The sequence below is a fragment of the Paroedura picta genome, chromosome 6 (assembly GCF_049243985.1).
Source record: "Paroedura picta isolate Pp20150507F chromosome 6, Ppicta_v3.0, whole genome shotgun sequence".
NCBI classification, from domain to species: Eukaryota; Metazoa; Chordata; class Lepidosauria; order Squamata; family Gekkonidae; genus Paroedura; species Paroedura picta.
Genome location: NC_135374.1, coordinates 96,126,881 through 96,154,544, shown reverse-complemented (window position 1 = coordinate 96,154,544; position 27,664 = coordinate 96,126,881). Strand labels below are relative to the sequence as shown.

The 27,664-nt window shown below is 42.8% G+C and overlaps 2 long non-coding RNA genes across 2 annotated transcripts in view; both read left to right on the top strand.

Annotated features, from left to right (window-relative positions):
- LOC143840742 (uncharacterized) overlaps positions 1–27,664 on the top strand; it is a 267,254-nt gene that overhangs the window by 76,085 nt on the left and 163,505 nt on the right. The window lies entirely within an intron of this gene.
- LOC143840815 (uncharacterized) overlaps positions 22,792–27,664 on the top strand; it is a 154,688-nt gene continuing 149,815 nt past the window's right edge. The window contains exons 1-2 of the long non-coding RNA XR_013232437.1: positions 22,792–22,876; positions 23,526–23,671. This is a non-coding gene — a long non-coding RNA (uncharacterized LOC143840815). The remainder of the gene's footprint in view (positions 22,877–23,525; positions 23,672–27,664) is intronic.

The following is a 27,664-nucleotide window of genomic DNA, read 5'->3' as shown; positions in this document are numbered from 1 at the left end:
TATTTTTAAATGTACATTATAAAGGGATGAAAGAGTCAATAGATAATACAGGTATTATAATTAAAAAACAGTGGGTTCCATCACAGTCTCCAAATGTGGAAAAAGAAGAAGTGCTGTTTTTTGTATACTACTTTTTACTATCTGAAGAAGACTCAAAGTAGCTTACAATTGCCTAGCCTTCCTCTCCTCACAACACATACCCCTGTGAGATAGAGTGTCCAGATTAGAGGCTGCAACTCTTAGCCATTACACCACACTGGCTATCCGACTGGAGCTGTGCATCTTACAACTCATAGTTGTAAGCCTTGAATCCTCCTGTAAATTTCTGCTTGTTGAAAAAGGGAACCTGCTTTCACTGATTCCCTCCCACCTCTGCAGACCTCTGTTCTTTCCTTGCTCTGTTCTTGGAGGCCTCCTGAACCACAGGAGAAGAATTTGGGAGATCATTTTGGGCCACAACAAACGGGGAAATATGAGGAAGTCTTGTTCCACTCACAGAGATGCCTTTGGTTAGTGGGATCCAAGTGGTAGGAGCTCCTTTGTCTGCTGGATCAAGCACTACTGTTGTGTGACTCACAAAAGTTTTGGGGAGAATGAATCACGGGTTTCCGTCCTCTTTCAAAAGCAGGCTTTCCTAACCAGGGTTTCATGAAACCCTGGGGTTTCTTGATGGTCCTGGAAGGGGTTCCCGAATGGGAGGGAGTTAATTAATTTTAATGCATTTTTAAAATGTATTAAACATTTATTGGGTGATATGACCATATATGGTCCTTTTGACCTGTTCTCCCCCCCCCCCATGGCCAGTGATGGGTCCATAGGGGATGGGAAGGGAAGGGCCTCCGGGTGGGCATGTACTTTAGTATGCTTCCCAACCATATTCTGCATGATTGCACTACTTAGTTTTCTTGAAGCCTGAGAAATTTTTCAAGCGTTTCTCAACTGTAAAGAAAAACTGAGAAAGGCTGGTCTAAAGGGACACAATAAGGGTCTGGGAAGTGAGCTGTCCATCCTACTTCTCTGGTCTCCTGTATTGCAGAGCTCTCCAGAAGCTAGACAATCATAAGAGGCCAAATGACTTACTAAAGGTACAGATGCTGCTGCTCTCTGGATATAACCCCTTTTCACAAGCTGTGGCCCCATATTAATGTTCAGATCTCACAGACAAGTAAGACTCAGTGCTGTCCCCTTTTGTTCTCAGTCTCACTCACAAAGACATTTTAAATAAATGGCAAGTAAGCCACACTGTGGAGCTGCTGGTTTAAAAATGTGTATATTGTGTGGCCAAAATTGGGTGTGAGTAAATAGGAAATAGGACTAAGGAAAATAATTGCGTGTTTGAGTCACACAACAGAGAAGTGAAAACAAAATGGGGATTTTCAGGTAGAAGATGAGACATTCTCAAATGACCCCTGGTTTGGTGTAGTGATTAATAATGGTGGCTTCTATGATGTTCTGATGGATAAATTGAAGGACTGCAATCTGGATTTTCAGATAGTTAGGTGGATAGGGAATTGGTTAGAGCAGTGGTCCCCAACCTTTCTGAGGTTGGGGACCGGCAGGGCATTGGGGCGCGGCCCGCGGGCCGTGCGGGCCACGCCCACGCATCGGGCCGCGCCCGCGGGCCGCGCCCACGCATCGGGCCGTGCCCGCGAGCCGTGCCCGCGCATCGGGCCGCGCCCGCGAGCCGCGCCCCGCGAGCCGCGCTCGCACATAGGTCAGAAAAATGAAAAGTATGCCTTCTGGATGGGGGATACGCTTCTAGGTAACACTGTGTGTTACCTTGGGGTACTTGTGGATTGTAAACATGAGCAGGCAGTGTGATGCAGCGGTAAAAAAGGTGAATGCCATTTTGGGCTGTATCAACAGGGGCATCACATCAAAATCACAAGATGTCATAGTCCCATTGTATACGGCACTGGTCAGACCACACCTGGAGTACTGTATGCAGTTCTGGAGGCCTCACTTCAAGAAGGACGTAGATAAAATTGAAAGGGTACAGAGGAGAGCGACGAAGATGATCTGGGGCCAGAGGAGAGGACATGTAGTAATGGGTTTAAACTACAAGTACAACGATATAGGCTAGATATCAGGAAAAAAAATTTCACAGTCAGAGTAGTTCAGCAGTGGAATAGGCTACCTAAGGAGGTGGTGAGCTCCCCCTCACTGGCAGTCTTCAAGCAAAGGTTGGATACACACTTTTCTTGGATGCTTTAGGATGCTTAGGGCTGATCCTGCGTAGAGCAGGGGGTTGGACTAGATGGACTAGATGTTGGACTAGATGGCCTGTATGGCCCCTTCCAACTCTATGATTCTATGATTCTAATCTTGAGAGTCAGATTTGATTCCCCACTCCTCCTCCACATGCAGCCAGCTGGGTCATCTTGGGCCAGTCAGAGCTCTCTTAGGCCTGTTCTTGTAGAGCAGTTCTGTCAGAACTCTCTCAATCTCACCTATCTCACAGAGTGCCTGTTGTGAGGAGAGGAAAGGAAGGCAATTGTAACCCACTTTGAGAATTCTCAAAGTGTTGAGAGCCAGATTTGTGTAGTGGTTAAGCTTCTAATTTGGCGAGCTGGATTTGATTCTCTGCTCTTCCATGTGCAGACAGCTGGGTGACCTTGGACTCATAATGGCCATGCTAAAGCTATTCTGACTGAGCAATAATATCAGGGCGCTCTCAAGCTCATCTGCCTCACAGGATGTTTGTTGTGGGGAGAGGAAAGGGAATTGTAATCCGCCTGATACAGAAAATCGGCATATAAAAACCAACACTTCTTCTGGTAGTGAAAAACGGAGAATAAAAACCCACTCTTCTTCTACTGTTTACTCTTCTGTCCTGTAGCTGGAAGCATATACCAGTCTTCATCAAACCTAAAATCTTAGATTGACAGAAACAATTCAAGGCTTTTCTTCCTAATTTTCTTGTGTGAAGGAACATTTAAGCCTGTAAGCACCCACCTGCAGTTTGAAGTGACACAGTCCAGAGACACATTCACTTCCTCAGGTGTCTATGAGACATCAGACTGAGATAAAGGCAAGCGGAAGAAGATGAAAGAACGGGAAATTGAAGCTGTCACAAAAATCTCACCTAAAGCAATATTAAAATTGAATTTCTTCTCAGGACAAACATCTGAGGCATTCTGAAGGAAATGCAGTAAGTTCAGTTAAAACTATAGAAATATTTCTCAGGCATCAATGGGATAACACACTACTATGATGTCATTGCATTTTGCCTAAAACAAAATTTAAAATATTGATACTTCCACTTCAGGTTAGGATCCCCCCATTTGGGGGGTGGGTGGGGATAAAGCTTGTGAAGGTTATGTGTGAGGAGCAGGTGGACCTCAGCCGGGTATAATATCATTTAGTCATCCTCTAAAGCAACCTTTTTCTCCAAGAGAGCTGGTATTTGGAAATCAATTGTAATTCTGAGAGAGCTTCCTTCAGGTAGATCATCTGAGGAATTTCAAGGGAAGCCTAGAGACATTCAGTAAGATTATTCAAATTTCCTGAGAGGGGGTAAGAGGACAAGCACGGCTGAAGGAGAATGCTGGATTCAACCTCAAGTGCTGAAATAACAGGAAGTGAAGGGTTAATATTTTTACTGAAGCAGAGAGCTGGAATGATAGGCCGTTCCAAGAGCTCTGACTGACCAGCAATGTCTGTGAGGGAACTGATATCAGAGTTATGTGCTGAGAGAGATTTATTCAGACATAACTTGCATCTAAAGAAGACCAGTCAGGGCTTTAGCTGTATAACATCTAATCTGAGGAGAATTATAGCTAGACTAGTTTCAAAGCCCCTTTATAAAAAGGGGTTTTGAAAGGGGGGTTGCCTTGTGCGGCGGTCTGACGCTGCGCGAGGCGCTTCACGCCTCCCGCAGTGTCAGACCGGCAAAGAGGGAATCCCCAGCAGCCGCGCTTCGCGCGACTGCTGGGGGTTCCCTCGGGCGGCGGTCTGACGCTGCGCGAGGCGCTTCGCGCCTCCCGCAGTGTCAGACCGGCAAAGAGGGAATCCCCAGCAGCCGCGCTTCGCGCGACTGCTGGGGGTTCCCTCGGGCGGCGGTCTGACGCTGCGCGAGGCGCTTCGCGCCTCCCGCAGTGTCAGACCGGCAAGGAGGGAATCCCCAGCAGCCGCGCTTCGCGCGACTGCTGGGGGTTCCCTCGGGCGGCGGTCTGACGCTGCGCGAGGCGCTTCGCGCCTCCCGCAGCGTCAGACCGGGAGCAACTGCGAGCCGCGCTGCGCGCGGCTCGCAGTTGCTCAGCCTGGGAATCGGAGGGACCAATCGGCAGGCGCTTCGCGCCTGCCGATTGGTCCCTCCGATTGTCTGTTGTGAGGAAGGGTCCAACCCGGACCCTTCCTCATCACGGACAAAGCCCACCTCTAGGGGGCTTAACGAATTATACAGTCCGTGGCGCCCGTGGCGCCACGGGCTGTTTAAAGATGGCGCCCGTGGCGCCACGGGCTGTTTAAAGATGAAACATTCTTAACTAATAGTCTGTATTCAGTGGGAGAACTAGGACTGATAGTTGGCAGAGGGATTTGGGCAGTGATGTGGGACTCCCAATTCAGGCCAAAGGAAGTAAGGAGAAATCTTCTAGGAAGAGAAGGATCCCTGCCCAGTTGAAAAGGAGGGGATTGGTTGAGGATTTTCTTGGACTGGTGTGGAAAGAAACTTGATTCATAAACCTGAGAACTTAGAATGGTTTAAGAAAAGAGGTCGCTTATATAGAAGTCTCATATAGTTCCAGGGGTGAGTTAAAGTCAAATTTTCTGTCAGTGACAGGATGGGACAGTCAGTTTTATCTTCTACAACAAAGAAGGTCACAATACAAGGTCAGCTTAGTCAGTGAGGGAGCAATTTATTTTTGGAGGGAAATTTTTATCTCAATGTGGGGAAATGTGTAGGGAGCTTGTCATAAAGAAGAAGACTCAGGGCTTTCTCAGGATGCTCCAGCATTAGTGTGTGAGCTTTTCCCCCTTTGCTCCTCAGGATAAAAGCCACTGCCACAAAACTGTGCTAAAAGAAGTTGCAGAGCATGAGGCCTTTCTGTACTAAAGAAATTATGGAAGTGTAAAAATTAGTATGTAAGCACACAAATTGCTTACTGCTGTATATTTCTATTTTCAACAACCTCCAGTGAAGTGGCTTATTTTCACAAAATCTGGTCCAAAGATGAAAGCAGAATTGTTAGCTCTGGATTTATATACGTCTGTCCATGTTACTATGTATTTATTGGCCTTTAAGGAGTTTATTGACCTGTTAGTGATCGCTGTGCTAGATATATTGAAATAGAATCAGAGAAGGAAGGAGCGTGAGGGTGATCCATTCATTTGCTGTTGATGCTTAAGAGAGACCTATCTTCTTCATGAATTATAATTAGACTGAATTGAAACTGACTTTCAGTGAAATAATATTTGAGTTGCCTCAACTGGGTAGCCAGCTGTCTGGCTATAAAGGTTTTATTTATACATCATTCAGCCAAATCAGTGCTGCAAATGAATACTTGATGTCAAGTGGATTTGTGACATCCCCTGGGTAGATTGGGACAATAACCATAATAAAATGAATCAAATCATGCATGCATGTAGTTTCTTGTCTGGCAGACATATTCAGGCCCATTGTGTATTTTTCTAGATTATTTTAAATGAAAATCCTAGCTTGTTCATTACTTAACTACAACCTTACCTATAAAATGCTTCATTTAAATTATGTAGAAGATAATGGATGGGGAGCTCTTATCTGTAAGAGATGCTACATATATCATGATATCTAATTCTGAACATGGTTCCAAATGCATATTAAAAATTCCCGCAGTGGGACCATGCATAGACAGGGAATATGTTTCTGCAAACCTGGGGAGCCCCCAGGTTTACAAAAGCAAAAACAAAACCTTACATTGTAAAACAATAAGATAAAAGGATTTTTTTTTTAATTTAAAAGGGTTAAAATGATGGTATCTCTCATGATTTCTTCAAGATATTTTGGCAGCTATTTTGGATTGCCTTGGGAACTCTGATAATCCAAAAATGGGCACCCTAGCTTGGTTTCAACACTAAAGATGAGTTGGGGACAGAAGGAGTAAGATAACAGGTAGGACTGCAGTAAGACAAGGTAGCAGGAGAGCAGTTGCTATGGGTGGGGTAAATAAGGAATGACTGGAAGGAAAGTGGGAGATGGTGAACAGCCTGAGACAGGCAGGTAGGAGGGATGGAAGAATTGCAAGAAAAGCAGAGATACAGAAAGGTTTTAGGAAGGTCTGGCAGGAAAGTGGCAGATAGGAGGAGAGAGACAGGTATTAGGAGGGAGGGAAGGAAGCAGAAAATGGAGAGGAAGTATAATGGTTGTGCGGGGGAAGAGAGAAGGGAAAATAGACAAAGATTGGAAAGAAGGAGGATCAGCTAGTGGGGATAAGATTCCCCCTGACTCTTTGAAGGTTCCATGCTTCTAATTTACTTTTAATACCCATGGGCGTATAATGACCAATGGGACTGACCACAAAGTATTGCAGTACTTGTCCTGATTCTGGTCATCTGTGCAATGTTGCATCTTCTGTAAGAACACAGAATTGCCTTGTCAGCCCATATTAAAAGTTAAGTATAGTTTTCCCAACAGTGCTCAGGAAGATAGGATTATGGTGATGGGATTACCTGTTATTCCCAACAGTGGATGATTGGAGTCATTTTTGATGTCCCAGAAACCAGAGAAAGCGAATGTCCCAGTAAATAAATTAATGTTGGGGTATGACAGCATTCACTGTCCTATGCTCCTGTTGCTAGGGTCCAAATTCCATATACCTAAAATACATATTACCCTTAAACCTTAGAAAAACCAGATTCCACAATAACCTCAATATAGAAGAGGACATAACCATAACGGTCCAGTAAAGAGTCTGCAGTCTTCTTCAGCTCCCTTTCTTATTTCAGTTTCTTTGTTGGTGTACAGAGTGTATGTCCTTGAACTGACCTCACTATTCAGCTTCTGAGAAGCTACCTAAGGAATAAGTGCCAAATAAGAATGCAGGACAAACAAGTGTGTATAAAATAGAATTGTGACCCTTGATACTTCCTGCTTACTTCTTAGTCTCAATAGAGTTTACTTTTGTTGTTGGATAGAGTAAAAGTTACCTTATTTCTTTTGGGATGAGAACAAAGTTGAGAAGGTGTACTGTATCATTGACAGTTGGGATGCCTTTGTTCTGATGATGGGTTAAATGAGTATGGGGATACCATACTATATCTTCATTTGGAATATTTGGTGAATGTTAAATCACAAACAACCTGAGTGCATGGTCCTTATTTAGTAGGGTATTACTATAACTCCTTTGACCCCACAAGGGACCCAACCAGCTTTCAGAAAATACAGTTTAAATATCCAAAGAAATAAAAAAAGAATTCCAGCCATATCCTAGTCCGCCAAGCTGTCATATGTCAGCTACAAGCCAAGAACCAGGTATCAAGTCCTTTTGGACTTGCAGTGAGCAACTCATGTCTCTGACAACTCCCAAGCTAAGCACCTACAAGAACAGAAGCAAACTTCAGCCCAGATGGTATTCAACTGCTGCTAACCAACCTAGAAGGTTACTCCCTACTTCCTCTCCTATCTTAATTTTTAAGGAGTAACTTAGCCCGATTCTGCACTGGGAACTTCGCTGCCCCAGCTCCCGTATGGGAGCACAAATCTGGAGTGGAGCACAAATCTGGAGTCAAATGCTACCCCGTGTGGGGGCAGGAAGAGGTGGGGCAACCTGCCCTCTAGCCTGCAGGCCTAGCACAAAAGCCTCCAGTACGGAAATGGTCTCAGATACACTGTATCATTGTAAGGAAGCAAGGATCTAAGGGAAATGCTTATGATTTCCTTGGTGAACAAATCAGTGTATAAACAACTCCCTAAAGTTATCACAAACTTTGGATAAGGTAATTATCAAATTACCTCTGCTGTTTCAGGCCAAAAAAATCCCCATTTTTATTTCAGTTTTTCCCTCAGGCATATTGTATTTTTTTTTCTATTCATACCATTTTCTCTTTCTTCTTCACATACTTTTCAGGTAATTTGTACAGATCTTTCAACATTATTTGTTGATCAACGAATCATTATTATGCTATACATGTAAAATGTAATGATGTTCACATAAGTACTATGGAAGTAGTATATGCGTACTCTACAATCTTTATGTATTTATTTTTAGGCCACTTTTCCATCCAATCTGAGTCTATTAGGTAGCAAACATTATAAAAACCCTAAACATTTAAACAATGAAAAATTGAATTCAAGTAAAAAACACATGTATACAATGCAAACAAAACCTTCAGATTCAGGAGTGAAAACCATAATACTGAAAATGATGACCATAAATGCATATAAAAGAAATGAGATAATATTTGTTGCTATCTAGCTCAGGGTTAGTCAAATTGCGGTCTTCCAGATGTCCATGGACTACAATTCCCAGGAGCCCCCTGCCAGAGAATGCTGGCAGGGGGCTCCTGGGAATTGTAGTTCATGGACATCTGGAGGGCCGCAGTTTGACTACCCCTGCTTAAACAAGCAGCATAATAAAGTCAGCAGGTGGCTAAACTGTGGCTTTCCGAATGTCCATGGATTACATTTCCCATGTGCCTTTGCCAGCGCAGTTTGACCACCCCTGGTATTGTGGTTAGAGTCCTGGCCTAGAATCTGGGAAACTAAGATTTTAATCCCTACTGTTAATATACATCAGAATTGCTGTCAGGATAAAATGGAGCAGGAGTAAATGATGTTGCAAACTTCTTTGGGTCTCCCTTGAGGCAAAAAAGTGGGATATAAATATTCACATAAATGAATAAACTAATTGGCACTTATATTACAACAGTTGCTCTTAAGACTATAAATCCTTTATGAATTCCTCTACATTCTGTTGTTTTGACCATCATTGCCTTAGGATTTTCAGGTCTCAGCAGATCTCTCCAGCGCCTTGTATAGATAGCTAAATCATCAAACGGCACCAAATATAATCGGGGTGGGGAGCACACATATTCCTTGGCCACTGTTTTGCAGGTTTCCATACTCTTTTTGATGGATCATATCGGACTCTTTAGCACACAATGGTGATAAAAGCTTTGCACTTTAATCACAAAACTGTTTCTGTTTCTCTTGCTTAGGTTCAGATGAGGCAGAATGTCTCATTTTACCATTTGTAGTTCTCATAGTGGTGTCAAGATAGGCAACATGGTTTCAAATGTCTTTCAATTTTAGGACTTGTATAGTTGACCCCGACTCGTTTATAGGTATAGGTCTGCAATCCAGTAAACTAAGATATGTGCTGTGGTGCCCAGATCTGATTTCTTCTGAATCCTCTTTACTATCTGAATTGCTCATTATACCATGACATTGGGCTGAGGATATCATGTGCTTGAGGTACTATGAACAATAATCCCATTCTTTTGCAAACACTTTGAAGCAAAAGTGATGGGCCTTGACACCTGCAATCTCTTCTTCTACACTGTGCCTTAAAAATATACCATTGTGGTGTCTGATTACTGATTTACGCAAGGTGGCTTAAGCAAATATAGTTTAATATTTTATGAACAGTGATCTTCATGAAGAAGATAATCTTTCCTTTTAAATTCCAATTACTCTCTGTGCTAGATAACTTAAAATTTTCAACATAGGTTGCTTTGGCCTTTTATTTCATAAGTTTGACATCTGGTATATGACTGTGAAATGCTTTAAGTTAGTACACATGTCTGACCAATGCATATTTTCTTTCTTTTACATAATTTGTTTCCCACACAAATGAGGGCCTGTGTCAGGCCATATTTCTGGTGCAGAAGAGGTCTCAATGAGCTTCCACTGAAGAGTGGGGATTGACCATGAGAGTCCTAAACTCAAACCACTACAACCACATTGACTCTCCCAGTTCTGTTGGCGTATACTAGTATTCCCAGATCCTTGTTATATCAATTTCCATTCAATGTAAAAAAAAAAAAAATGATGGAAACCATTCAGTGTGGAGATACACAAAATCTCCATATTGTTGCTCAAAAGAAAACAAAATACAGAGAAGGAAGGAAACTATTCATAATCACACCCATCAAGCAGATTATTCTCAGTTCTTAGCTGCTGAGCCAAGAGGTTGATGTTTCTGTGCTTAAGCATTTTTTTATATCAATAGGTAAGTTAAATATGTGTTTTCCTCTTTCTTTCTCTCTTTTGAAATCAATGGGTCATAAAGGTAGATAAACTTCTGGCTTGTGCCCAAGAAGTTTAATACATAACTTTGCATTGTTTGATATGTATTTTAGTAATTGCACCATTTGAAGCAAGTCTGTTTTTCCCTTTCTCACACCATAATGTAAACCTAGTGGGAAAGTTTCTTAACTACAAAGCCAGATGCATAGATAAATGCCATATGAACTAAATATACCTCTGTCAAGTTAATATATAGTAAATTTTTCATTGTGTCCTCTACTAATATAGTGCACACTGGCAATCGTCATTATAGTTACTTTCAAAAATAATGAACTGCTGTGTTTCTTTTACATGTTGGTCCCTCTTGAGTGCTTTTAACAAGCTGCACCTTTAGAGCAGCTTGCCTTAAACTTAATGGAGATTGGGACAGCATATGGAGAAAACTAAAAGGGTTACTAGAAAAGATGGCAATTTGGCTGCCTGATATTTTTCTGCACAACCACTTCCATTTTAAAGTAAGGATGGACGTTAATTGAGCCACGAAGCAAAATTCATCACACACTTCCCCTGTTCATGGTTCATCAACTGAAATTCATGATACTATCACAAACTTTCATGAACGTTTGGTGTCGTGGTTGGTGTAGTGGTTAAGAGTGGCAGCTTCTAATCTGAAGAGCCAGGTTTAATTCCCTGCTCCTCCACTTGCAGCCAGCTGGGTGACCCTGGGTTAGTCACAGCCCTGATAGAGCAGTCTTGTCAGAGCTCTCTAGGCCCCACCTCACAGGGCATCTGTTGTAGGGAGAGGAAGGGAAGGTGATTGTAAGCCACTTTGAGATTCCTTAGGGTATCCTTATCTCTTGTTACATTAAAGCAAGCTATCTCAACCAGGGTTTCGGGAAACCCTCTGGTTTCTTGATGGCCCTGGAAGAGTTTCCTGAATGGGTGGGACTTAATTATTTTTTAATTTGTTATTTTTTTAATTTGTTAAACATTTAAAGGGCGCTATGACCATATATGGTCATATTGAACCACCACCACCTTCCAAAAATGGCCATTGATGGGGCTGGAGGGGGCGGGAAGGAGAGGGGCCCCGGCTGGGCATGTACATAGCTCTGCTTCCCAAGCATACTCTGTATCATCGTGCCACTTCTGGGAATTCTCAAAGCCTGAAGAACGTTTCAGGGTTTCTCAATGTTAAAAAAGTTGAGAAAGGCTGCATTAAGGTGCTTAGCAGAATTCATTATGCATCACTCTCCACTGAAAAGTAGCGATCTGGCTCTTGCCTATCTTTCCTCATTCCAAAGAATCAATCAGCTGACCAATACCCTCACTCCAGTATTCTGTAAAATAGATTTCATTGCGTGACATTTTAGCTTTCTGCTGTTATTTCTATTTCTTATATATATGTATATGTATGCATTTCCACAAGAACTGTTTGAAAACTCATTTGATTTGGGACCATTGTCTGCGACTGAGAATGTGTGATTGTCACTTTTCAAAATAAAATTACCTCTGTGGGAACTGTGGTGAGGATACTGTGGTGATAAGTAGACTTCTAGGGAAAAGAGAGTTCAGATATCTTGGGCTGAAGATGGTAGTGTTACATCAATTTTGCATTAGTGCTGTTGAATGCTATTGACTCTATAGGAGATCAAGGCACAATCAGATATGTTGGGAAATTCTGTTAAAATGATTTCTTTTTACTGCCAGACAAATAAAATAAAATAGCAGTTCTGGTTTCTATTTCCTTTCTTTTTGCAGTGAGGAAGTTCCAAATACTGCTGGGTCCCTCTGATGTGCATACAAGCTTGCTGTAATAGCAACTAGATTTTTCATGCGCTGCACAGGGAACATCTGTCAAGCCAATAACAAAGAAAAAGATTTAGAGCATGACAATTGTAAGGGATTATGGTCTGTAGGTAGTTAGGCAGCCAATCTTCAGGAAGTCTGCCAGAATGTATACGTATGTAGCGAACCAAAGGGAGCCAGAAGTACGTCGGTAGTGGGTGAGCGAACATCTTGCATCCACTGTGGCATAGAATGCTTCTATTAAATGGACTGATTGACCCATTTATTTCTTGCACTCTATTCTCTTTATCCTAATTACTGGATAAGGGAACAGATGGGGGACAGGTAAGTATTTAGATGAAAGAAAAGGCGCAACGAACAGCAAATATTAGTCTCTTACTATTTGTCTGTTTTAATCACTAATCAACTAAGCATCCATTGACTAGTACATGGAAGACAATATTCATTGGTGAGAGACGATTTTGATAAATGGACCTGGAAACTAAAAGAGCACTTTTTTGGAAAATATTTTGGTTCAGATGTAATGGATTATTACCCAACTAAAATGATTGTCCCAGAGAAGTGAGCTTTTCCCTTTTATTTATTTGTTTGGCATTTTTATATGTTGGGGTTTTTTCATAGTATAGCATGGTATCTTCACTTGTGATGGATATTGCGTGGTATGGGTCTGCAATATCCAGAAGACTTAGCAGAGTGCTCAGTTAAGCTACCATGTGTAGCATGGTGTTGCTGGCTACTGAGTGCATATGGGTCAAAAAAGGAGTGGGGGTGGAAGATGAAGCAGGAAACAGGAAGTTATCCCTAAGAGACTCAGTCTAACCTTAAAGGGACAGCATTAGAAAGCTCGGAAAGGTGAGTGGTCAGTGTTCCTGCCTATCTCACTGACTCTATGGTAGGGAATCTTCTCTTCTTGCAAGTTGAGTCAGGCGGCATCACACAGGCACAACTTCCAGTCCCTTGAACATTGTAAAATATTAGTGCACTGCTCAGGACATATTTCTGCATTTCAGGATGAAGCAGTGAATCCACCTGCTTCAAGTGGAAAGTTTTATGTATAAGTGAATGCTACAGAACTTTATAATATCATCAAAACTATATATAACATGTAAAGGAAAATAACTATGAAAATAACACAATTATTTTATGTCTTACTGTTTTTGCATTCTTATGACTAAATTTAATAGCTTATTAAATGCAAAAAAGGCCAACCCTCATACATTCAAGACTTTATTAGAACAGATAAATAGAACGGTTCATTCTAGCTCCTCTCTGCTACTGCTGATTTATGGAAAACTTTTCCTTAATTAAAATATCTCAAGTATCAGAAAGCCATTTTCCCACCATAAAGATTCCAAAATTTTGCAGTTTTATTTATTTAGAAATTTTATTTAGGAAATGTAGATGCCGCCTCCCCAGAGACCTACTAGAGATGATATGCAAGTAAAATAATACAATAAAATAATAATAAATAATAGCATGAAATCATCAATAACCTCACATAAATAATCACCTGCTTGGATGTCAATGACAGTTTTCTTCCATGTACAAAAGAAGACTTGGGCCCTCTATTTGTATTGCATCACCAGTGCGGTCAATGCAAGGGGTAACCCCATCACATATGCACCCATGTCTTTATCCAGTCTGACATGAATCAGGAAAGATACAATACATTTAATTTTACTTGTGACAGGCAATATTTGGATTAGGGTTGGGTGCTTTAGCGGCTGTTCACTCCCGACGCAGCCAGCGTCGCAGTGGGGGAGGGAGGTGTGGCCGGTGGGCGCACACATGGAGCTCCGTGCCTGAGTGTGTGCACCTGCCGACACCCATGCCTCCCCCCCCCATGGTGTGGCGCTGGCTGCGTCGGAAGCAAACGGCTGCTTCGGGCACCAAAGTGCCCAACCCTAATTTCAACAAGCTTTCATGGACATAAACAAGGTATGCTAAGCCTTGTATCGAAAGAACCTCTCATTCCTTCAGAGTATCTGAGTACTTGTGTTCCAGGCTGCCAGTCCAGTTTAAGGACTGTTATTCTCTTATTAATTTTATATAACAGTTAGTGTAACTGAGAAATTACTTATTTAGGCCACTAGTACTGTGCCCATTATTCTCTGAATGACCCCAGTTCTTGAGAACTGTGCTGTGAACTCCCTTTAATGCATGAAGCTTCCTTGTACAGTCAAGATCAGTACTGTCTACTCTGACCAAGCAGGACTCTCCAGGGACTCAAACAGAGAGAGGTCTTTCATATCATTCATGACTTGATCCGTTCAACAGGAACTGCCAGGACTTAGTTAGAAATTTATGTATGTAATGCAGACATTTGTTTCCGCTTTGACCCATTATGCACGGGGGAAATAACGCACATTCGGGGTGGAATGGCGGCGACTAAAATCACCGATAACGCACGGAGCCGACTGCAACCGGCTGCAGCTTCGGTGCATGCCGCCAAAAAAGCCGCGTCAGTGAAACGCGGAAGAAAGCGCAGCTTCCGGGTGACCGGGGCGCAACCAGAAGTGGCGCCCGGATCGCCGCGTGCATAATCGGTTACTCTGGGTTTTGCCGGCGCCGCGCCCCGCCCCGTGCATAACCAGTGTGCGTCGCGTCTTCCCCCTCCGCGTTTTCCATGTGACCCGAAATCGCCGTTTTGGCGGCCGTGCATAATGGGCCCCTGACTGATCTCACTGAGATAGTAACAGATTATTATCTATAACATTTATTTATTAATTTATTTAAATATTTATATTCTGCTTTTCCTTGTTATTCAAGGTGGCTTACAATAATAGTTAAAACATTTCCAGTTGAATCCAAAATAAAATAACAAATCCCAAATTTCTGCCCCACTTAAAAGGTGCCTGCCATTCAAACCCCCTCAAAAGCCCTGGCAAACCAGCAGTGCTTGCCACACACCCTGAACATCTCCAAGGGATGAGCTCAGCTATTTGGGGAGCTTATTCCACAGAGCTGGAGCCACGTCATAAAAGGCTCTGGATCCTGATTGAGGCCAGACATGCTAGTCTAGGTGATGGGACAGACAACAGATAGTGGCTTAATTACCATAGTTGGCGCCTAGGAGCATATAGAAGATGATCCTTCTGACATATGTCCCATAGTTCCCCAAAATCTGCCCATGGCAGGTTTAAGCTGGATAAATGGGGGATCTAGATACTTGAAATCTTGCTTACATAACGAAAGTTGACCATTCTCAAAATCTGGGAAGTCCATTTGAGCTACTTGCTTATTGTGTTTATTATTGTCCCTGTGCACGAACTGAAACAAAAGAATGCATACCTAGGTTAGTTTGAATTTCCAGGCTTCTCATGTTTCCACTATAAAAGAGGATGGTGATAGAAAAAAGTAAACATTAAAAAAAACAGCTTCCCTAATAATACGTGTGCCACGTTCCCCTGAAAAATCATGCTCGAATAGGTACTTAGCTGGTCAGTTTTCTGCAGCTTGAATAAATAAAACACCGTCTCTCAACTGAGCAGCTGAGCAACATAAACATAAATTTGGTATCTCTTCCATCACTCCCTTGTACAACATAATTTCAGCGGCCAAAAAACATTTCGTTTGCTCCAAGGCACTGAGATGTTTCTGCCACTGGTTAAACCAATGTCCTGAAACAGATAATAGGTTTCCTTGAAATAATTTTTGGTAAAATGTTTGTTTTAATTCTTCTCATACTATAATGTTTGACTTCATTGCGTAAAATAACTATTATGGCCTTTTGAATGTGAAGCCTTAAATAGCTCCAAGTGTGGCTGGCAGGTCCTTTACTGGATCGATTCCGAGATAACTGCAACAGACTTGAGACAGCTCCTCCGCCCCATCTCTGGTTTTTAGGAATTTACTTCAGAGCACAAGAATCCTTTGTAGTTGTGTCATCAGAACTGCATTCGCTCAGAAGTTCTAACATTTATTAAAATTATATGTAACTTTGAAGGCTAGCCCAAAGTGGTAAAAGGAGGATTCCCAAATGGTCACCATCCAGGAACCTTGCATCCGCAACAAGATTGCTGGAACACGTGCTTTCCAAGTGTATTGTAGGCTTCTAGCACTTTCACAGTCACTTAGAAGAAGAGTTGGTTCTTATATGCCGCTTTTCTCTACCCGAAGGAGTCTCAAAGCGGCTTATAGTCGCCTTCCCTTTCCTCTTCCCACAACAGACACCCTTTTATAGTCGCCTTCCCTTTTTTCTCCCCGCAACAGACACCCTGTGAGGTGTGTAAAGCTGAGAGAGCCCTGATATTATTGCTCGGTCAGAACAGCTTTATCAGTGCTGTGGCGAGCCCAAGGTCACCCAGCTGGCTGCATATGGGGGAGCATGGAATCAAACCTGGCTTGCCAGATTACAAATCTGCACTCCTAACCACTACATCAAGATGACTTAAAATGGACATATTCAGACTTGGTATGACCCCCACCCCTCTCCCAAGCAATTGATGCTTTTGCACCATGAAGACGGAACATCTCTCTGTCTGGTTCACTATTCATCTACAAAGTTGATGGGCCAGTTTATTAGCATCTTCTGGAGTGAAAACCTAGCTAAGCTAGTTATGAATTCCCGTGATAGTAAATGGAGTTCCCCTGTCACTGGTGTAACGAACAGTTTTCTGACTGACAGTGATTATATGGCCTATATAATCTTTCATGCCAACATTTAAAAAGTGGACTATGATTTCCCTGATACAACAATTTGCCACCTTGTATGCCATGCTAAGAACTGATTCACAATAACAAGTTTGAATGTGAATATTTTAAATCAGGTTATCTGACATTTTATAAATTAGATATGAAGTCTTCAAGAGATTAGGATTGGATACCTCAAGAAGAAATCTCTCATGCATTGGCTTGCATGTAAAGCCAAAATATGTGGCTTGCTGATCACAGAAGTGGCCAAGGGTGGTTCTTAGAGAAAGACCTTCTCTTAGTTTTGCATGTACTTCTGGAATTCCCTCTACATGGCACTAATTAAATTTCAGGTATTGGGTTAAGTTGCTTTTATTTACCCAAGCACTGGATGGTATTAAATTTTGTACTGAATTTGGTTTTTCTAGTTTGCTATCCATTCTTTTTTGTTCCTGCTGCTCTTAAGAGTAATGGCTTAATCTAATGCAGTTGTTTCATTATTTCTTTTTATCTCATGCACTAATTTGACATTTTTCACTGCCGTTTATTGTTGCTAATTTTTTTATTGCCCTGAACTGGACAGTCCAGGATGGATGGATCTTGATAGATCTCAGAAGCGACACAGGGTCAGTCCTGGTTAGTACTTTGATGGATGTCCAGGATTGGTATGCAGAGGATTGGCCAACCACCTCTGAAGTCTCTTGCTTTTTCCACCACCACAATCATATTTCCCACCTGATGCTGTAGCATTCATCTTCTGCTATTGGTTTGGATCCACTAGCTTTTTCACTCAATCCCACCCGATTCCTTCCACGTCCAACCTGACAGACAAGTATTGTGATTCCAGGATTAATTTTATGGGGGATAGTCAAAGAGTATCCATTCTCCCTTTTTTTACGATCAGGAAAAGCTTGCTGAATACAAACCACTATTTTATTGTGGATTTTGAAAATGCATTTATACAGTTTGGAAAGTTTGTTTAGGTCTTTGAACGGTTTGTTCAGGTCTTGATTGATGTTGGTTTTGTTGGTTCTTGATAAAGCATTTATGGGCATTATACACTGAGCAAGCTTTCTTGAGACAGAGTCCAGGCTTCCCTTGCTCACCACAATGTTTTCTAACGTTTGCCCTGGTCATTCTTTATTGCAAACAAAAACAATGCTTCACAGATAATAACCATCCCTCTGTAATTAGTAGCCCTCCCCACTTCACTGCAGCATATAATTTGCCATGCTGGCAAAACTGTGTGCTTCCATAAGTGGCAAGTAGCATATAATTATGAGAGATATTGGCCTTCGCAGATCTTTGAGGCATTCTGGTGTGGAGCACATATAAATAAATAGAACACAAATTAGTTTGCAATGACAAGTCAAATTTATATTGTATTTATAGGCAGCAGTAGCAAAAAGCCAGCAGAGAGTGAACCTCTTTCTCATCTGTAGTGCATCACACAGCACCATAGATCTCCTAATGTAGGTGACTTTTATGTCTAATGAAAATAACTAGTGTTCCCATTCAATTAACGAGTACTAAGATCTCTGTGTAACAACTTAAATATCATTAATATAGCATTCTACAGATATAGGCTTGGATTCAGTGTTCTACAAGTAGAAACATAAACCATGGAGTGCTGCTTAGCCAAGATAACTTGTGTAACACCTTGAGCTTTTCTATGTATACCTCCTAGTGCCCAGAGGTTGCTTATACAGCACCGGGCACAAGCAAAGAAAATGGTTTGGGAAACTAGGATAAGCCCCCCCCTCCATACTTCCACGTGCAAGGACCCTATTGCATGCGGAAATCATCTAGCTCAGTGGTCCCCACTACTGGTCTGTGGATCAGTTGGTACCAGGCCGCAGCTCCTCCTCATCCTCCTCCCCAGCTGCTGCCGGGGGCTGCCCTGCCACTCTGCTGCCGGCCCACATTTGGTGCTCTCCAGCGGCCACCATGGCTGGGGCTCCTCCTCGGCATGGCACTGCACAGCTGCTGCTTGCAGTGCCCCCCAGCAGGTGAAGGGAAGTCAGGGGTGCCGGCAGAAAAGCAAGTGGAATAGGGGCTCAGGCAGCGGCTGCGTCCCTCAGCAAAATACTACCCCCCGGGTCTCAGTCAAGCGTTGTCAAAATTGTCAATCGTTGACCGGTCCCTGGTGATAAAAAGGTTGGCGAGCACTGATATAGCTGATCCAAGCCAATATTTGTGTTACAGCTGTGTGAGACATTATTTGAAGGGCAAAACAAATGCATACATTTTTAAACATCAGAAGAGTGAAGAAATGTGTGCAGCTGCAAGGCAGTAGGGTTTCTAGCTGGCCTCCTGCTGAAATTAGCACTTGAAGGATTTTATACCATGGAGATAAGCTAAAAGTGAGCATACCACTTGCTTCTGTCTGTTGGCTCTATGTAACATGGCAGATGTTGAAACTTTTCCCTCTCTTCTAATGCAAGGTGGCAATCAGTGGGGTGGGGATTACCAGGAAAGGCCCAGGCTACGTTTCTTATGCCACTTCAAAAGTGACATCATCATGCCAGTGACTACTGGGTGGCATTCTGGCATTTGGACAAAAACCATCTTCTAGTATAGAGGTTTTGTCTAAATACTGGAGCATTGCCCAGAAGTCACAAGTGTGACTTCATTTCCTTTGCATTGCTAGCAACATGGCCTGGGCCTCCTCTTTCTACTGGCAAATCCACACTAGCCAGCTGTTTAGTGGCTAAAAGGGCAGGAGCTGCTGGTAGGGAACCCCCTTCCATGGGGATCTAGGAACCCTGTTGTGAAATCCATATTGATCAATCAGAAAATAATTGATGTCTGGGTCTTGTGTTGGTTATCTTGATTTCCTTTTCATTTTTTTCATCTTGTTTTCTGTTCTTGGTCTAAAGGGGCATTACTTGTTCACCTGTTGATTGATGAAGTTTTCTTTTATGTTGTCTGATCATTCTGTCACTGCATTTCCTTATTTATTAGTCTCTGTTTTCCTAAACCATTATTAAACTTTGAAGAGATGTATGTGACTTTCTTCCTATTTTATCTCAATTAGGTTATTCCTTTAGAGAGGCTGTTAAAATACTGATTGCTGCTTTTCTATTCCAGTTCATTCATTAGCTCTTCTTTCTCATTATCCTCTTTATCTTAGCATCAACTCACTTCTTTATTTATTGATTTGATTTGATTTATATATCGCTCTCTCAGATCTGCTTGTTTTAACACTATCACATAGTCATGTTGTGGTATGTCTTTAGAATAAGTGCCAATCACTTTGACTTTTGTCATAGCCAGTATGGAACCTTTGAAACCTTCCTCCATTCTCTTTCTTCCAATGAAAGAGCCACCAAAATTAGAGGACAACTTCTTAGGCTGGAGGAATTTCTTCTCTTCTGTGGTAGGACATAATACATTGACCCAGATCAACCTGGTTTGCATTTAATCAGGAATTTTCTTAATAATATCATTTGTTCCACATACTATATTTCTGGTAAGTCCTTGGAGGAGGAGTGTATCTTATGGCTTAAGTGCCACTCAGCACTTAACACCCACTCAGGGCTGTTGTCCCTCCCCTGAATGCCTCCTCCTCCAACCAGCTTGCTTGTATGTCCAGTAGCCATCCAATCACCTTCCGTCCCCCACCCCTGACCACCCCCTCCTCCTTCCACTTTCCTCCAAGGCTCAGAGGCTGCAGATCCCTACTGCATGAGAGCTGTCCCTGCCAGTAAGTACCCTGCCTGGAGGCCTCCAGCCTGCAGCATTTCCAGGTCCTGGGGGGAGGGGGAGAGGCCATCCACAGAGTTCTTCCACCCCCACCACCCAATCCAGCCCCTGTTGTATTCCTGAATGCAACAAGCTTGGCCCCTAGTAATGTTATAATAATATCCTAAATCACTAATCACTTGTTGTCTGTTACTTTTTCTTTCTTCTTTTTTGTACTTGCTCCTTATTTATAGAATTCATTGTCATACAATTCTGTTAATTAGCTCTTTTTAACTAAAAAAATCCCAAAACTCATCTGATTAAATTAGACTACGGTTATGTGGTAATGGCTTTAATGTCACATTCTCCTTCTCTTCCTCTAGTTTTTAATTATTTGGATTTGTGTGTGTGTGTGTGTGTGTGTTTATGTATTTTAATTCTATTTTCATATGAGTTCTGTCAGACTATTTTCATATGAGTTCTGTACAGCACTGATTTTCAGCACTGAAAAATTACAACAAAAACATTGGATTTGGATATAAAGCACATTTTCCACTGACAAAAGGGCTTCCCCATTGGGCAGAAGATGGGGTGTTTTTGTTGAATGTTGAAACTCTTTCAAGGGGGGAACCACCTACAAATCAAGAGTGTCTCTGGATAAAAGCTGATTTCCTGAACTGTGGAGCAGATGCCACTTTAGGTAGCATGGCTCCAAAGAGCCCCAGGTGGCTCCCACTGAATGTCAGTGATATAAACTTCCTTGTGGCAGTGTTGCTCAGTTGGCCTAAACATGTAGAAACCCCCATGTTCCCATGAGTGACTAGCTTTTGAAGAAGAAGAAGAAGAAGAAGAGAGTTGGTACTTATATGCTGCTTTTCTCTACCCAAAGAAGACTTCAAGTGGCTTGCAGACGCCTTCCCTTTCCTCTCCCCCCAACAGACTCCCTGTGAGGCAGGTGGGGCTGAGAGCTCTGATATTACTGCTTGGTCAAAACAGCTCTATCAGTGCTGTGGCAAGTCCAAGGTCACCCAGCTGGCTGCGTGTGGGGGAGCGTGGAATCAAACCCGGCTCACCAGATTAGAAGTCCGCGCTCCTAACCACTACACCAAGCTGGCTCTCTTTTCTGCATAGGATAATTAAATCTGATACTAGAATTATTATCAGGGCCCTCAACTGCGTACTTCGTTTTATGGTTTCCTTTTCCTTCCTAAGTGTTCGATGAGCATTAGACAGTTTTTAAATATGTACTTATGACTGCTCTTTGGGAATTATTCTTCTATAGGTAGTTGGGAAAGCACAGTTATCAATAGAACTGATAAAAAATGACATTTCAAGCCGGCCTGGTTGGGCGGTGAATGCGTCCACCTCTTTAGATACAGGCAGGATGCTGCTGGGGTAGCTGTAAGCTATCTGGAGATAGTCTTGAGCTCTTTGACAAGGCACAGAAGCGCTCCGAGCAGAATCTTAGTGCTGCTAAATCTAATCAAGGTGGATGGGCTCCTCTTGAATCGCTGTGCAAAAACTAGAAACATGAGTCTATCAAGTGAGTGGGGAAGCGCTGGAGGCCAGTCGATAACTCCTTGTTGCAACTAGAACAGAACAACGAAGACCTACAGTACACATCAAAGAGCCTTAAAGGGAATCAGACTTGAAAACCTGTAAGACGGAACCTCTGAAAGAGAACAAAGCTATCAAAGGCCAGCCTTTTATTTCTTAGAAAAGAGGATGGAGGAATAGATGTTTCCTAATTTATTTTCTCCGAGATAAAAAGGAACAGCTTTTTGAACAGATATTGGTTTTGAGCAACTGTACATGTAAATCCTTAAAGCACGTGCAAAGCTCTCCTATCAAAGTGGCTTCAGCTGCATCAGTTATCTAATCTCCCCTCTTTAATGGCTTGACAGAGACTTTCCCATAGGCCCATTTATCTGCCCAGGCCCCATCTGCCTATAAGCAAAAGAATCCCAATTCCCAGAGCACTCATGGGAGGAGATTTGTATCTAATCCCAGAAGAATTTATTCAGACCAGGCTCAATGATATATGCAGACTGTTTTGTGTAACCCCTGGCCACCGAGAAATAGCTTTACCATAATTTTTAATGGTGCATTAAACCAGTTTCCAGATGTGCAAGTCCAGACTGATGTGCAGCAGCTGAAATGTACCTGTAACTAGAGTACAGTTGAAGATAACCAGCAAATATGATGCTTTAGATGGTGGGGACTGTGGACCTATTCATACAACTAGTCTGTAGGCCTGTTTCTGATGTTTGGCTTCTTATGGCAAAGTGTGTCCTGTCACACACATGATAGCATCAATTTGTCATGCCAGCCTTCGTGTTTATTTTTGTTGGAATCTGCAAGATCTGTAGTGTACATGATTTAACAGCAATGGAAGAATATCCTAAAGGGGCCATTGGAGGAGGATGTATTTAGTGTAGCAAGATTTGAAACTTCCTGATATTTTTTCAGAAAATCTCCTCTATCACCTAGTTGCCTTTTTGGAGACTTCCTGCCCCTTGGAATGTTCTTCCTCCCTGCTTGCCTCCAGAACAAACAAAAAAAAACTGAATGAAGTCAACAGAACAGGTAGGCAGGACTCTCTCTTCTTTCTATACAAGGTTTATTTCTCTTCACAAATTAAACTATTTTATTCTTTTAAGCAACCTGGTGCTTTGCAACTTTGCACATTTAAACTCTGCCAACATGGTTATGGGTCCAGTGTAAACATGATCTTGTTGAGGGGTTAGACAGGACACTCACTCCTCTTTCTATACGAAGTTTGTATCTCTTCACAAATAAAACTATTTTATTCTTTTAAGCATCCTGGTGCTCTGATACTTTGCATATTTAAATTCTGCCTACAGTTTTGAAGTATTTACATTGGAAAAGAACCATTTCTTTGCTTCTCCAGTCAAGTGTGCTGAGAATCACCAGGGTCCTTCTTACAAAGATTCCTGGTGAGCTTCTCTCCACGAGATGCAACCAAAGCATTGTATGAAAAAAAAATCAGATGGCTTGCTCAGTTTCATGGGTCCTGAAGGCTGACTAGAACCCACCCCTCCTTAATGTTTACCTCTCCCAGTCATTCTGCCTCTAGTTTTGTGTTCTCACCAGAACCATCACACAACTTCATCATTTTCAGACTCCTCAAACAACTCCGTAATTTCTGCCCTGACAAGACATCAAAACAAAGATGTGTTGCTATCTTTCTTGCTTACATCAATTTACTCCTCAGAACTCATCATTTCTACTAAGACTCTATGAAGTCCCTACCCCTACTGAACCTCAGCCTATGTTACTAAAAAGAGCAGCCCGGAATAACCTGGGGCCACCATTGAGGAAGCCAGGGAGCTGGCACAGAAGACACAGTGGCAGAGCAAGGTGAGTGTGCTGAAAGGACGGTGGGGGAGGGGGCGAAGCACGCTGGCTGCTTATAAGCAGCTACGTGCTCAGCTCAGCCTCTTTCGCCAGGCAAGAGGCTAGGACACTACCCACCCTCCTGCCCCTTGGTTTATGGCTATGGACTGGTTGGCATATTGTTCCTGGGCACAGTGGTTGTGGTTCTTTGGGATTGGGTTATTAGTTAATTAGTCATAGCTTGTGGGTTGGCAGGGGACAGAGCCTGTTTGGTGGGGAGTCCATCTTGCGTGGCTGACTCCCCCAATTAATAGGCCTCTTTAAAGAGGCCAGCTGGGCTGTTCCAGCTGGGAGGGGTAGGGGGCTTGCAAGGCTGGTTGGCCTGGGATGGAACCAGAAGCAGTTTGAGCCTTCTCTGGCATCTCAGGTGGACACTTCCCCGGTTAGGGGCTACAGCAGCATGGGGTCCTACGTTCCCAGTTGGGAACCAGTGCGGGATCTAGGGGAGCGGCAGTAATGGGGAAATAGTAGATGGATGGTTGTGGAGTGCCTCTTAACCCCCTGCCAAGCCAACTTACCCCATGTTGGTTATTAAAGAGCTGTGACCTGTTATGCCAACAACTGTTGTCTGAATCATATAGTTGCCCCTGTACAAGTCAATGACTATTTCTTCTCAGTTCATTCCCCCTCCACTGCCTCTAGTTCTTCTTGTTATCTTTCTCATGTCAGGTTTCATAAACCTCTTGGGGATGGGGCTTTTAGTCTTGCATTCAGAGAACTGCCATATCTATTGATAGCACTGCAAACAAATTACGAATATAAACTAGCTGTCAGCCTGATGACATCACGTCCGGTTGGGTACCAGAAGTGATTTTACACGTTGGAGTGATGCTGATGTACACACCTGGTTTTGCCTATTTGCTCCCACTGGCTTGTGAAACATCAGAGGAGTTTGGAGGAAATAAACTGGAAGATATCCTGCTATAGCAGGGAGTTTGACGAGCCTGGGGGTCTTAGTGATTCTTTTATTATTTTATTTTGTTTATTTGTTTTTATATCTCGTCTCTCCTGTAACCGGCTTGTGGCGGGTAACAAAGTTATAAACCCCACAACAAAATCCCTCCCTAATAAAACATAGTCCATAAAAGCCCACATACCTCACAGTGGAATAAAATGCCCTCCCTACACCCACTCATTAGAAGGCATATAAGTGAATCATGGGGGTTAATAGGGAGCAGTGTGATCTTAACTGCCCTGATCTCATCCAAAGCTTCATCTTACAGGTCCTGCAGAACTGTGTGAGCTCTGTCAGAGCCCTCAGCTCTCCTGGGAGCTCATTCCATCGGGTCGGGGCCAGGACCAAAAGGGTCCTGTTACCTTCAAATAACTATTGAATGCCTTCAAATACCCACCTTCAAATGCCTATGCTTGTTATCTTCAAAAACCTATTTAGTAATCACCAGGGAAAGAGATCCTAGTATGGAAAGGAATCTCAGCCTCTGGTTGAGTCATAGTTCTTGTTTATGTGGGATGGAAACGGACCATATGGAAGCAGAATTTAGCAGGCAAAGCTCTAAATTTGAGCTATTTAGAGATATTTTGTGGGATTTGTGAAAGTTATTACTGCACTACATGACTACTTTCAGAAATTTTGTAATATGCATGACTTTGTTTTCCAAAGTTTTTCAAAGTGAGTTCAGTACAGTGTTCATGAAAATTTTGCTGAGATTTTATATTGTCATATTCTGTCAAGAGAGCAATATTTTAGGAACAAGATCTGGCAGTTGCGAAGGACCAGGATCCTGGGAAATAGGGGTTCAGCCCATTGGTCATTTTTTCTCAGAAAACATGGATGGTTTTAGTAAAGAAATAAAATGTCTGTAGTCAAATATATGATTGTATTGATTTCTACCAGCTCCATCTCAGGACTGGTGAGAAACCCCCTCCAAGTGCCTGTACTCTGTAGAGGTGAGTACCTACATACATCGTTGGATAGTTTCTGAGACCAATCACTGGCAATTAAGTCTTATTAAAAGCTTCCACTAGTTGACCCTTGGTATCTTTAATGGACATATCTGTATGGATGGTGGGGTTCTGGGGCCCAGTAGATGTTGCTGTTAATTCCCCTCAGCAGTTAGCCTCAGTTCTGAATGTAGGAGGGGGAAAGACTTAATTCATCCAAACTAACTTGCTTGAAACAGGCCCATTATGAATTAAACTATACTGGAGCTTGTTGAGGAGCATTCCTGTCATTACTACTACTACTACTACTACTACTACTACCATCACTACTACTACTACCACTACTGCTGCTGCTGCTGCTGCTAATACTACATTCATTTTCCACCCTATCTCATGAGACACAGGGCAGATTACAGTAGAAGTAAAAACATGTAAACTGAAGTACAAAAAATGGAGATTTAAGATAAATGTATTAAAGTATAGGCATTAAAAAAAGAATTAAAACTAATTGCCTCCTCTTTCTAGCATGGGAAAGGGGGGTCATAGAGATGGTTGGTGGATTATGACAGGGAGACTAGTGGATTACAGGTTTCTACACCTCAGCCATAAAAAGGTAAAGGTATCCCCTGTACAAGCACCGAGTCATGTCTGACCCTTGGGGTGACCCCCTCCAGTGTTTTCATGGCAGATTCAATACGGGGTGGTTTGCCAGTACCTTCCCCAGTCATTACCGTTTACCCCCCAGCAAGCTGGGTATTCATTTTACTGACCTTGGAAGGATGGAAGGCTGAGTCAACCTTGAGCCGGCTGCTGGGATCGAACTCCCAACCTCATGGACAGACAGCTTCAGACAGCATTTCTGCTGCTTGCCACTCTGCGCCACAAGAGGCTCTATACCTCAACCATACGCCTGGCTAAATTCAAGCCCAGCAGAACTGTTTGAGGTCCTTCAGGGATCCAATCTCATTTGGGCGAGCATTCCACGAGGCAAGGGCCAGGGATCTGCTTGGGGCCAATCTGATCTCTTTAGGACCAGGGAACCTGAGCAAGACCAGATCTTAATGTTCTCTGAGGGACATTGTGGGAACAGTAGTCCCATAGATCCCAGTCCATTCAGGGCTTTGAAAGTTAGAACTAAAACCTTGTGCCATATCTGGTCTTTAATCTGGAGCCAGTGCAGCTGAAAGAAGACAGGTCGTCTGTGGAGTCTCCATTGGGTCCCTGTAAGGACCCGTGAAGCCGCATTCTGGACCAGTTGAAATTTCCGGAACAATTTCAAGGGCAGCCCTGCTTAGAGCAAATAACAGTAATCCAGTATGGAGGTGACTGTTGCATTAATCACAGTAACAAGTTCGAGTGCTGAGAGAAAGTGTGCTAATTGTCAGGCCTGGTGAGGATAATAAAATGCCTGGTAAGTGACATCAGGTGGAGCCTGCAGATTGCCCTGAAATAAGGAAAAACAGTTCCTGTGGAGAAAATGGCTGCTTTGGAGGGTGGAATCTATAGCATGGTAATGCAGTGATACTGTTGGGAGAGGGGGTTGAAACTGGGGTTTACACTGCCTAAGGCAGGGGTAGTCAAACTGCGGCCCTCCAGAGGTCCATGGACCACAATTCCCAGAAGCCCCTGCCAGCAAATGCTGGCAGGGGCTTCTGGGAATTGTAGTCCATGGACCTCTGGAGGGCCGCAGTTTCACTATCCCTGGCCTAAGGGCTGTGGTACTGTTTTTATATACTGTTACTGGGGTTTTACTGGGCGTTTTATTGTAAACCGCCATAAGCTGGCTAGGTCCGGGATTGGTGGTTAAGAAATCAATCATCAGTCAAATAAATAAATGAATAAAAAAATCCCGAGGTACCTTCTCTCCCCAAACACCACCCTTACCGGATTTGGGTTCCCAGATTTGGGTTCACCCCAAATCTCCAGGAATTTCCCGTCCCAGAGTTGGCAACCCTGCTTCCAAGAGCTTTCCCAGCCAGAGTGCCTGAGATCCTTTTAAACAAAATGTGTTAAGAATTGGACCAGGGATTTACACTGACTTGTATTAGATTTATT